The sequence below is a fragment of the Triturus cristatus genome, chromosome 4_1 (genome assembly GCF_964204655.1).
Source record: "Triturus cristatus chromosome 4_1, aTriCri1.1, whole genome shotgun sequence".
NCBI lineage: Eukaryota > Metazoa > Chordata > Amphibia > Caudata > Salamandridae > Triturus > Triturus cristatus.
The window spans coordinates 139483844-139496289 of record NC_140585.1 but is presented as its reverse complement, the minus strand read 5'-3'; the positions used below and the strand labels follow the sequence as shown (position 1 = coordinate 139496289).

Sequence of the window (12446 nt, the reverse complement as noted above, 5' to 3'; positions counted from 1 at the left end):
GTAGCTGGGACTTTTCATAAAACCCCTTTGGATCATCATTGACAGAGTCAGTGTTCGCTTGGATCTTACACTTTAATAGCATTACAATGTCACTGCTCAAAACCTGAGAGTAAATGCATTTTTATACAGGGCTCGGTATTTCGTATGGGAAATGTCTGAAAAAGCATTGATTTATTTTGGAATCTGGCTCTTCCTTTCACAGCACCAAACAAAGGGAATGGACTATGAAAGCAATTGACAACTTTGTTTTACAGTTTGGTGCTTCCTTCGATCGCACTACAGAAATTGCATAGAAAAGTAGGCAGAAATGCAGTCAATCTATTCCTCATTTAACCTGTGTCCTCAGTCTTACATGTATTCCACCTCTTCTCTGTGCATACAAAGTATGTGTTTGTTTGAAGCACTTCATTTTTGTGCAATGCATAATCTATTTACTTTCTACTAAAAAACGCTGCCCACGTACAAGATGTATGAACCCTAGTTGCAGGTGCAAGCAGGCTGGTCTGAGAAACCAGGCCATTTGCGAACACAAAATTGCTTTTTCTGATGTATTAAATCGAAGGTACATGAAATGGGTGTTTGGTTGTACCTTCAAATACCAAATTGTAGTGGTATGTAGAAATGTTTTTTCACCGTAATTTGACCCAAAACAATCATACTTCACCACCATATCAGTGATTGTGGTAATCATTCCACAAAGATAAGTAGTCTCGTAAAAACCTGTTCCTCTTTGAGAATGTTTCAAAACAAACATTTTAATTACAGATATTGGTCCTATGGACCACTGCCTATTCAAATAAAATAACAATTAAACATATACATTTTGTTTTTTAAATGATCCTGTTTTCCTTTAATTAATAATATTAAGAACTACTTCTCCTTTTCCACAGTTTCAAGCTCGTACTTTGTGGCCCAACTGAGCTTGAGCCTCTCACTCTTTCATGATGTACTGTTATATTGTCATTCTGATCTTTGAAAACAGTTGGGGATATAGCTCAGTGGTAGAGCATTTGACTGCAGATCAAGAGGTCCCTGGTTCAAATCCAGGTGTCCCCTAAACCTATTTTGGTTCTGGTGTTTGTAGCTAGGATCTTTCATAAAGTCCCTTTGGATCACCATTGACAGAGTCTGTGTTCAGTTGGATCTTATACTTTATTAGCATTACAGTGTCACTGCTCAAAACCTGGGAATAAATGCATTTTTACACAGGGCGTGGGAACTTTCTGAAACATCATTGATTTATTTTGGAATCCGGCTCTTCCTTTCACAGCTTCAAACAAAGAGAATGACTATGAAAACAATTGAAAACTTTGTTATACAGTTTGGTGCTTCCTTGTAGCGCACTAAAGAAATGGCATAGTATACTCGGCAGCGCTGCAGTCAATCTATTTCTCATTTAACATGTGTCCTCAGTCTTACATATATTCCTCCTCTCCTCTGTGCATACAAAATATGTGTTTGTTTAAAGCACTTCATTCTTGTGCAACGTAGAAACTATTTAATTTCTCCTTAAAACCTCTGCCTACGTGCAAAATGTATGAACCCTCGTTGCAGATGAAAAAAGGCTGGCTCGAAGACTCAGGTCATTTTCGAACACAAAATGGCCTTTTCTGATATATTAAATTGATGGTACTTGAAAGGGACATTTGGGTGTACCTTCCAAATACCAAATTGCAGTGGTATGTAGAAATGTTTTTCGTCCATCATTTGGCCCAAAACAATCATACTTCACCACCATCTCGGTGATTGTGGTAACCAATCCGCGAAAGGATAAGGCGTCCCGTAAAAACCTCTTCCCCTTTGAGAATGTTTCAAAACAAGCATTTTATGTACAGGCATTGGTCCTATGGACCACTGCCTGTTCAAATAAAATAACAATGAAACATATAAATATTTTTTTTAAACGATCCCGTTTTCCTTCAATACATAATATTAAGAACTACTTCTCCTGTTCCACAGTTTCAAGCTTGTACTTTCCGGCCCAACTGAGCATGATGCTCACACTCTTTCATGAGGTACTGATATATTTTCATTCCGACTCTCACAAACAGGTGGGGATATAGCTCAGTGGTAGAGCATTTGACTGCAGATCAAGAGGTCCCTGGTTCAAATCCAGGTATCCCCTTGGCATGTTTTGGTTCTTGTGTTTGTAGCTGGGACTTTTCATAAAACCCCTTTGGATCATCATTGACAGAGTCAGTGTTCGCTTGGATCTTACACTTTAACAGCATTACAATGTCACTGCTCAAAACCTGAGAGTAAATGCATTTTTATACAGGGCTCGGTATTCCGTATGGGAAATGTCTGAAAAAGCATTGATTTATTTTGGAATCTGGCTCTTCCTTTCACAGCACCAAACAAAGGGAATGGACTATGAAAGCAATTGGCAACTTTGTTTTACAGTTTAGTGCTTCCTTCAATCGCACTACAGAAATTGCATAGAAAAGTGGGCAGCAATGCAGTCAATCTATTCCTCATTTAACCTGTGTCCTCAGTCTTACATGTATTCCACCTCTTCTCTGTGCATACAAAGTATGTGTTTGTTTGAAGCACTTCATTTTTGTGCAATGCATAATCTATTTACTTTCTACTAAAATACGCTGCCCACGTACAAGATGTACGAACCCTAGTTGCAGGTGCAAGCAGGCTGGTCTGAGAAACCAGGCCATTTGCGAACACAAAATAGCTTTTTCTGATGTATTAAATCGAAGGTACATGAAAGGGGTGTTTGGTTGTACCTTCAAATACCAAATTGTAGTGGTATGCAGAAATGTTTTTTCACCGTAATTTGGCCCAAAACAATCATACTTCACCACCATATCAGTGATTGTGGTAATCAATCCACAAAGATAAGTAGTCTCGTAAAAACCTCTTCCCCTTTGAGAATGTTTCAAAACAAACATTTTAATTACAGATATTGGTCCTATGGACCACTGCCTATTCAAATAAAATAACAATTAAACATATACATTTTGTTTTTTAAATGATCCTGTTTTCCTTTAATTAATAATATTAAGAACTACTTCTCCTTTTCCACAGTTTCAAGCTCGTACTTTGTGGCCCAACTGAGCTTGAGCCTCTCACTCTTTCATGATGTACTGATATATTGTCATTCTGATCTTTGAAAACAGGTGGGGATATAGCTCAGTGGTAGAGCATTTGACTGCAGATCAAGAGGTCCCTGGTTCAAATCCGGGTGTCCCCTAAACCTATTTTGGTTTTGGTGTTTGGAGCTGGGATCTTTCATAAAGTCCCTATGGATCACCATTGACAGAGTCAGTGTTCAGTTGGATCTTATACTTTATTAGCATTACAGTGTCACTGCTCAAAACCTGGGAATAAATGCATTTTTACACAGGGCGTGGGAACTTTCTGAAACATCATTGATTTATTTTGGAATCCGGCTCTTCCTTTCACAGCTTCAAGCAAAGAGAATCACTATGAAAACAATTGAAAACTTTGTTATACAGTTTGGTGCTTCCTTGTAGCGCACTAAAGAAATGGCATAGTATACTCGGCAGCGCTGCAGTCAATCTATTTCTCATTTAACCTGTGTCCTCAGTCTTACATATATTCCCCCTCTCCTCTGTGCATACAAAATATGTGTTTGTTTAAAGCACTTCATTCTTGTGCAACGTAGAAACTATTTAATTTCTCCTTAAAACCTCTGCCTACGTGCAAAATGTATGAACCCTCGTTGCAGATGAAAAAAGGCTGGCTCGAAGACTCAGGCCATTTTCGAACACAAAATGGCCTTTTCTGATATATTAAATTGATGGTACTTGAAAGGGACGTTTGGGTGTACCTTCCAAATACCAAATTGCAGTGGTATGTAGAAATGTTTTTCGTCCATCATTTGGCCCAAAACAATCATACTTCACCACCATCTCGGTGATTGTGGTAACCAATCCGCGAAAGGATAAGGCGTCCCGTAAAAACCTCTTCCCCTTTGAGTATGTTTCAAAACAAGCATTTTATGTACAGGCATTGGTCCTATGGACCACTGCCTGTTCAAATAAAATAACAATGAAACATATAAATATTTTTTTTAAACGATCCCGTTTTCCTTCAATAAATAATATTAAGAACTACTTCTCCTGTTCCACAGTTTCAAGCTTGTACTTTCCGGCCCAACTGAGCATTATGCTCACACTCTTTCATGAGGTACTGATATATTTTCATTCCGACTCACACAAACAGGTGGGGATATAGCTCAGTGGTAGAGCATTTGACTGCAGATCAAGAGGTCCCTGGTTCAAATCCAGGTGTCCCCTTGGCCTGTTTTGGTTCTTGTGTTTGTAGCTGGGACTTTTCATAAAACCCCTTTGGATCATCATTGACAGAGTCAGTGTTCGCTTGGATCTTACACTTTAATAGCATTACAATGTCACTGCTCAAAACCTGAGAGTAAATGCATTTTTATACAGGGCTCGGTATTTCGTATGGGAAATGTCTGAAAAAGCATTGATTTATTTTGGAATCTGGCTCTTCCTTTCACAGCACCAAACAAAGGGAATGGACTATGAAAGCAATTGACAACTTTGTTTTACAGTTTGGTGCTTCCTTCGATCGCACTACAGAAATTGCATAGAAAAGTAGGCAGAAATGCAGTCAATCTATTCCTCATTTAACCTGTGTCCTCAGTCTTACATGTATTCCACCTCTTCTCTGTGCATACAAAGTATGTGTTTGTTTGAAGCACTTCATTTTTGTGCAATGCATAATCTATTTACTTTCTACTAAAAAACGCTGCCCACGTACAAGATGTATGAACCCTAGTTGCAGGTGCAAGCAGGCTGGTCTGAGAAACCAGGCCATTTGCGAACACAAAATTGCTTTTTCTGATGTATTAAATCGAAGGTACATGAAATGGGTGTTTGGTTGTACCTTCAAATACCAAATTGTAGTGGTATGTAGAAATGTTTTTTCACCGTAATTTGACCCAAAACAATCATACTTCACCACCATATCAGTGATTGTGGTAATCATTCCACAAAGATAAGTAGTCTCGTAAAAACCTGTTCCTCTTTGAGAATGTTTCAAAACAAACATTTTAATTACAGATATTGGTCCTATGGACCACTGCCTATTCAAATAAAATAACAATTAAACATATACATTTTGTTTTTTAAATGATCCTGTTTTCCTTTAATTAATAATATTAAGAACTACTTCTCCTTTTCCACAGTTTCAAGCTCGTACTTTGTGGCCCAACTGAGCTTGAGCCTCTCACTCTTTCATGATGTACTGTTATATTGGCATTCTGATCTTTGAAAACAGTTGGGGATATAGCTCAGTGGTAGAGCATTTGACTGCAGATCAAGAGGTCCCTGGTTCAAATCCAGGTGTCCCCTAAACCTATTTTGGTTCTGGTGTTTGTAGCTAGGATCTTTCATAAAGTCCCTTTGGATCACCATTGACAGAGTCTGTGTTCAGTTGGATCTTATACTTTATTAGCATTACAGTGTCACTGCTCAAAACCTGGGAATAAATGCATTTTTACACAGGGCGTGGGAACTTTCTGAAACATCATTGATTTATTTTGGAATCCGGCTCTTCCTTTCACAGCTTCAAACAAAGAGAATGACTATGAAAACAATTGAAAACTTTGTTATACAGTTTGGTGCTTCCTTGTAGCGCACTAAAGAAATGGCATAGTATACTCGGCAGCGCTGCAGTCAATCTATTTCTCATTTAACATGTGTCCTCAGTCTTACATATATTCCTCCTCTCCTCTGTGCATACAAAATATGTGTTTGTTTAAAGCACTTCATTCTTGTGCAACGTAGAAACTATTTAATTTCTCCTTAAAACCTCTGCCTACGTGCAAAATGTATGAACCCTCGTTGCAGATGAAAAAAGGCTGGCTCGAAGACTCAGGTCATTTTCGAACACAAAATGGCCTTTTCTGATATATTAAATTGATGGTACTTGAAAGGGACATTTGGGTGCACCTTCCAAATACCAAATTGCAGTGGTATGTAGAAATGTTTTTCGTCCATCATTTGGCCCAAAACAATCATACTTCACCACCATCTCGGTGATTGTGGTAACCAATCCGCGAAAGGATAAGGAGTCCCGTAAAAATCTCTTCCCCTTTGAGAATGTTTCAAAACAAGCATTTTATGTACAGGCATTGGTCCTATGGACCACTGCCTGTTCAAATAAAATAACAACGAAACATATAAATATTTTTTTTAAACGATCCCGTTTTCCTTCAATAAATAATATTAAGAACTACTTCTCCTGTTCCACAGTTTCAAGCTTGTACTTTCCGGCCCAACTGAGCATGATGCTCACACTCTTTCATGAGGTACTGATATATTTTCATTCCGACTCTCACGAACATGTGGGGATATAGCTCAGTGGTAGAGCATTTGACTGCAGATCAAGAGGTCCCTGGTTCTAATCCAGGTGTCCCCTTAACCTGTTTTGGTTCTTGTGTTTGTAGCTGGGACTTTTCATAAAACCCCTTTGGATCATCATTGACAGAGTCAGTGTTCGCTTGGATCTTACACTTTAACAGCATTACAATGTCACTGCTCAAAACTTGAGAGTAAATGCATTTTTATAAAGGGCTCGGTATTCCGTATGGGAAATGTCTGAAAAAGCATTGATTTATTTTGGAATCTGGCTCTTCCTTTCACAGCACCAAACAAAGGGAATGGACTATGAAAGCAATTGACAACTTTGTTTTACAGTTTAGTGCTTCCTTCAATCGCACTACAGAAATTGCATAGAAAAGTGGGCAGCAATGCAGTCAATCTATTCCTCATTTAACCTGTGTCCTCAGTCTTACATGTATTCCACCTCTTCTCTGTGCATACAAAGTATGTGTTTGTTTGAAGCACTTCATTTTTGTGCAATGCATAATCTATTTACTTTCTAGTAAAATACGCTGCCCACGTACAAGATGTACGAACACTAGTTGCAGGTGCAAGCAGGCTGGTCTGAGAAACCAGGCCATTTGCGAACACAAAATAGCTTTTTCTGATGTATTAAATCGAAGGTACATGAAAGGGGTGTTTGGTTGTACCTTCAAATACCAAATTGTAGTGGTATGCAGAAATGTTTTTTCACCGTAATTTGGCCCAAAACAATCATACTTCACCACCATATCAGTGATTGTGGTAATCATTCCACAAAGATAAGTAGTCTCGTAAAAACCTCTTCCCCTTTGAGAATGTTTCAAAACAAACATTTTAATTAGAGATATTGGTCCTATGGACCACTGCCTATTCAAATAAAATAACAATTAAACATATACATTTTGTTTTTTAAATGATCCTGTTTTCCTTTAATTAATAATATTAAGAACTACTTCTCCTTTTCCACAGTTTCAAGCTCGTACTTTGTGGCCCAACTGAGCTTGAGCCTCTCACTCTTTCATGATGTACTGATATATTGTCATTCTGATCTTTGAAAACAGGTGGGGATATAGCTCAGTGGTAGAGCATTTGACTGCAGATCAAGAGGTCCCTGGGTTAAATCCGGGTGTCCCCTAAACCTATTTTGGTTTTGGTGTTTGTTGCTGGGATCTTTATAAAGTCCCTATGGATCACCATTGACAGAGTCAGTGTTCAGTTGGATCTTATACTTTATTAGCATTACAGTGTCACTGCTCAAAACCTGGGAATAAATGCATTTTTACACAGGGCGTGGGAACTTTCTGAAACATCATTGATTTATTTTGGAATCCGGCTCTTCCTTTCACAGCTTCAAGCAAAGAGAATCACTATGAAAACAATTGAAAACTTTGTTATACAGTTTGGTGCTTCCTTGTAGCGCACTAAAGAAATGGCATAGTATACTCGGCAGCGCTGCAGTCAATCTATTTCTCATTTAACCTGTGTCCTCAGTCTTACATATATTCCTCCTCTCCTCTGTGCATACAAAATATGTGTTTGTTTAAAGCACTTCATTCTTGTGCAACGTAGAAACTATTTAATTTCTCCTTAAAACCTCTGCCTACGTGCAAAATGTATGAACCCTCGTTGCAGATGAAAAAAGGCTGGCTCGAAGACTCAGGCCATTTTCGAACACAAAATGGTCTTTTCTGATATATTAAATTGATGGTACTTGAAAGGGACGTTTGGGTGTACCTTCCAAATACCAAATTGCAGTGGTATGAAGAAATGTTTTTCGTCCATCATTTGGCCCAAAACAATCATACTTCACCACCATCTCGGTGATTGTGGTAACCAATCCGCGAAAGGATAAGGCGTCCCGTAAAAACCTCTTCCCCTTTGAGAATGTTTCAAAACAAGCATTTTATGTACAGGCATTGGTCCTATGGACCACTGCCTGTTCAAATAAAATAACAATGAAACATATAAATATTTTTTTAAAACTATCCCGTTTTCCTTCAATAAATAATATTAAGAACTACTTCTCCTGTTCCACAGTTTCAAGCTTGTACTTTCCGGCCCAACTGAGCATGATGCTCACACTCTTTCATGAGGTACTGATATATTTTCATTCCGACTCTCACAAACAGTTGGGGATATAGCTCAGTGGTAGAGCATTTGACTGCAGATCAGGAGGTCCCTGGTTCAAACCCGGGTGTCCCCTAAACCTATTTTGGTTTTGGTGTTTGTAGCTGGGATCTTTCATAAAGTCCCTATGGATCACCATTGACAGAGTCAGTGTTCAGTTGGATCTTATACTTTATTAGCATTACAGTGTCACTGCTCAAAACCTGGGAATAAATGCATTTTTACACAGGGCGTGGGAACTTTCTGAAACATCATTGATTTATTATGGAATCCGGCTCTTCCTTTCACAGCTTCAAGCAAAGAGAATCACTATGAAAACAATTGAAAACTTTGTTATACAGTTTGGTGCTTCCTTGTAGCGCACTAAAGAAATGGCATAGTATACTCGGCAGCGCTGCAGTCAATCTTTTTCTCATTTAACCTGTGTCCTCAGTCTTACATATATTCCTCCTCTCCTCTGTGCATACAAAATATGTGTTTGTTTAAAGCACTTCATTCTTGTGCAACGTAGAAACTATTTAATTTCTCCTTAAAACCTCTGCCTACGTGCAAAATGTATGAAACCTCGTTGCAGATTAAAAAAGGCTGGCTCGAAGACTCAGGCCATTTTCGAACACAAAATGGCCTTTTCTGATATAATAAATTGATGGTACTTGAAAGGGACGTTTGGGTGTACCTTCCAAATACCAAATTGCAGTGGTATGTAGAAATGTTTTTCGTCCATCATTTGGCCCAAAACAATCATACTTCACCACCATCTCGGTGATTGTGGTAACCAATCCGCGAAAGGATAAGGCGTCCCGTAAAAACCTCTTCCCCTTTGAGAATGTTTCAAAACAAGCATTTTATGTACAGGCATTGGTCCTATGGACCACTGCCTGTTCAAATAAAATAACAATGAAACATATAAATATTTTTTTAAAACTATCCCGTTTTCCTTCAATAAATAATATTAAGAACTACTTCTCCTATTCCACAGTTTCAAGCTTGTACTTTCCGGCCCAACTGAGCATGATGCTCACACTCTTTCATGAGGTACTGATATATTTTCATTCCGACTCTCACAAACAGGTGGGGATATAGCTCAGTGGTAGAGCATTTGACTGCAAATCAAGAGGTCCCTGGTTCAAATCCAGGTGTCCCCTTGGCCTGTTTTGGTTCTTGTGTTTGTAGCTGGGACTTTTCATAAAACCCCTTTGGATCATCATTGACAGAGTCAGTGTTAGCTTGGATCTTACACTTTAACAGCATTACAATGTCACTGCTCAAAACCTGAGAGTAAATGCATTTTTATACAGGGCTCGGTATTCCGTATGGGAAATGTCTGAAAAAGCATTGATTTATTTTGGAATCTGGCTCTTCCTTTCACAGCACCAAACAAAGGGAATGGACTATGAAAGCAATTGACAACTTTGTTTTACAGTTTGGTGCTTCCTTCGATCGCACTACAGAAATTGCATAGAAAAGTGGGCAGCAATGCAGTCAATCTATTCCTCATTTAACCTGTGTCCTCAGTCTTACATGTATTCCACCTCTTCTCTGTGCATACAAAGTATGTGTTTGTTTGAAGCACTTCATTTTTGTGCAATGCATAATTGTTAGACCTGGCATCTTTGGCGTGGTTACCCCTGACTTTTTGCCTCTACCTCCTGTATTTTTTGATGCTATGCTGGATTTCGATTTTGCTGGTTTAGATGCTTTGGGCACTTTGCCACTGCTGATCAGTGTCAAAGTGCAAGTGCTCCCTTGGTAAATTGTTGTATTGATTGGTTATCCATGATTGGGATATTTGTTTCACCTGTTAGCCCCTAGTAAAGTGCACTGCGTGTGCCAGGGCTGGTGATTCAAATGCTACTAGTGGGCTGCAGCACTGATTGTGCCACCCACAGGAGTAGCGCTAAAATGATGTCTTAGGCCTGCTTGCAGTGCCTATGTGCAGTCCAGGACTGCCATGTCGACCTGGCCAGTGCACCCACTGACCAGGCCTTATCCTTCCCTTTCTGTACATGTCAGGCATCCCTATGGTGGCCCTAGGTACCCCCCTGGGCTGGGTGCAGTGTATCTGAAAGGTAGGACATGTACTGAGGTGTGTAACATGCCCTGGTAGTGAATTACAGCCATTTTCGTTTTTCACTGCTGAGAGGCTATCTTGCCCATAGGATAGAATGGGGAAGGCTGTTTACATGCCTATCTTCCCATAGGGGCAAGATAGAAAATCCAAGTTTGGTATCTCTGTGTTCAGAATTTAATTATGCATCTTTTTAGCAAGATGGTTTTTAAATTCACTGTGTGAGAATAGCACTTTTTAGAAAGTAGCTATTCTCCTGTTTAACCTTCCTGTGTGCCTGTGTGCTGGTTGGCTGACTGGTGTCAGGTGATGTGCTAGGTGGCTCCAGGAGCCTGGATGAGTCAGCAGCAGGGTGAATAGGGAGATCTGCTTTAGATGGGTGGGAGGAGTAGTCCCTGGGTCTGAATAGGGCTGCCCCTGACAAACACAAAGCTGGCTCCACCCCCTGCTGGCCAGGCTGAGGACTCTGCCTCTGCTGGCACAAAGAAGGCTCCACCTCCTGCTGAGCGTCTAACGACCCTGCCCCTCACTCTGAAAGGAACCAGGTGCTCCAGAGCAGAGCACACCCAGGAACCGGTTTGAGCAGGGGAATCCCCCCACTGAAACACAAGAGACAAAGACTTGGAGGGGTATAAGAAGAGGACCCCAGACACCTAAAACTTTAGATCACTTTGGAACTAAGAAGAAACCTCTGCCAAGGAGAAAGCTGGAAGAAACTGAAGAGGAGAAGACTGCCTGCTTGCTGTTTTGCTTTGCTGCCAAGGAGAGGGGAAGGACTTTGCTGTGTCCCCTTCTTTTGATTCTGATCTCCAAGGGCCTGAGAAGAGCTGGCTCCCTGTTAAGAAGTCCCAGGAACAAAAGGACTTCACCACCAGCTCCCCTGGAACTCTGCTGAGAGAGTTCTGACCTGCCTTGGAGTGCTTGCCCAGTCTTGGGGCTTCAGGAGGTCGTTTTGCTGTGTTGAGGGAGCTGGGAAGCAGAAGCGTGAACAAGAGTGACTGGTACCCAGCGCATCATCCGATTGCGTGTCGCAAGACGAGAGTGCGTGGAAAATTTCATCGCGACACCATCGCAACACGCAGGGTCTCCGCATCGCCGAGTGCGTCGAGCATCGTCCCGAAGCGTGAAGCTTCCTGCCATTGCGAGGGTTGTCGCAGAACCAGTTTGCGGGCCGCACCACTGCCGGTGCGTGAAAAGTCTCCAATCGCTGCGTGCGTCGACGCAGAGTCCCGTTCCGTGGCGCATCGAGAGTTGCGGCGCCGGAAGGCAACGCTGCGCCACGCATCGCACCACATCGAAGAGTGTCGCAACGAACCTGTGCGTGAAGCTTCCCCCTAAGAAACCTACGCAACGAAAGCCAAAGGTATCGCATCCTCCCCCTACAGATCGGAGCCGGCGCATCCACCTCTGCTGCGTGAAGCAGGGCTGCTGCAAAGCCTCCCCAGGATCTCAGGAGCATCGCATCGCCTTTGCCATCTTCCTTGTTATAGCTTTTGGGAACCTTATCGCAACTACAGGTACTGTTGGGCACGAAAGTGTCGCATTTTGTGCATTGAGAGTCGCATTGTGCAGGACACTGACTTTGACATCCTGGAGTACTTTCTGCAAACTCTTGAACTATCCTTAAAGTAACCTTTTTGAATTATATGTTGGTTTGTCTGTAATATTTGGTCTTGTGAAGTTTTTAGTAAAGATACATTATTTTTCTAAAACTGGTGTGGAGTAAATCTGTGGTGTTTTCACTGTGTTACTGTGAGTGTTGGTACAAATACTTTACACATTGCCTTTGATAGCCTAGACTGCTCAGGCCAAGCTACCTAGAGGGTGAGCAGGGGTTATCTTAACAGTGTATCCCCCTTTCCCTGACTAGAAGCAAGGGTCCC

General features: G+C 40.9%; 8 non-coding genes across 8 annotated transcripts; all 8 read left to right on the top strand.

Moving 5' to 3' along the window:
• The first annotated feature begins 984 nt into the window (after window positions 1-984).
• On the top strand, window positions 985-1056 carry TRNAC-GCA (transfer RNA cysteine (anticodon GCA)). Its single transcript has one exon. It is a non-coding gene; the product is annotated as a tRNA-Cys (tRNA).
• A 997-nt stretch (window positions 1057-2053) lies between these two features.
• TRNAC-GCA (transfer RNA cysteine (anticodon GCA)) lies at window positions 2054-2125 on the top strand. The gene has a single exon. It is a non-coding gene; the product is annotated as a tRNA-Cys (tRNA).
• A 1008-nt stretch (window positions 2126-3133) lies between these two features.
• Window positions 3134-3205, top strand: TRNAC-GCA (transfer RNA cysteine (anticodon GCA)). The gene has a single exon. It is a non-coding gene; the product is annotated as a tRNA-Cys (tRNA).
• Window positions 3206-4202: 997 nt separating this feature from the next.
• TRNAC-GCA (transfer RNA cysteine (anticodon GCA)) lies at window positions 4203-4274 on the top strand. Its single transcript has one exon. It is a non-coding gene; the product is annotated as a tRNA-Cys (tRNA).
• Window positions 4275-5282: 1008 nt separating this feature from the next.
• On the top strand, window positions 5283-5354 carry TRNAC-GCA (transfer RNA cysteine (anticodon GCA)). Its single transcript has one exon. It is a non-coding gene; the product is annotated as a tRNA-Cys (tRNA).
• A 997-nt stretch (window positions 5355-6351) lies between these two features.
• TRNAC-GCA (transfer RNA cysteine (anticodon GCA)) lies at window positions 6352-6423 on the top strand. The gene has a single exon. It is a non-coding gene; the product is annotated as a tRNA-Cys (tRNA).
• A 2076-nt stretch (window positions 6424-8499) lies between these two features.
• TRNAC-GCA (transfer RNA cysteine (anticodon GCA)) lies at window positions 8500-8571 on the top strand. The gene has a single exon. It is a non-coding gene; the product is annotated as a tRNA-Cys (tRNA).
• Window positions 8572-9568: 997 nt separating this feature from the next.
• TRNAC-GCA (transfer RNA cysteine (anticodon GCA)) lies at window positions 9569-9640 on the top strand. Its single transcript has one exon. It is a non-coding gene; the product is annotated as a tRNA-Cys (tRNA).
• Window positions 9641-12446: the final 2806 nt, after the last annotated feature.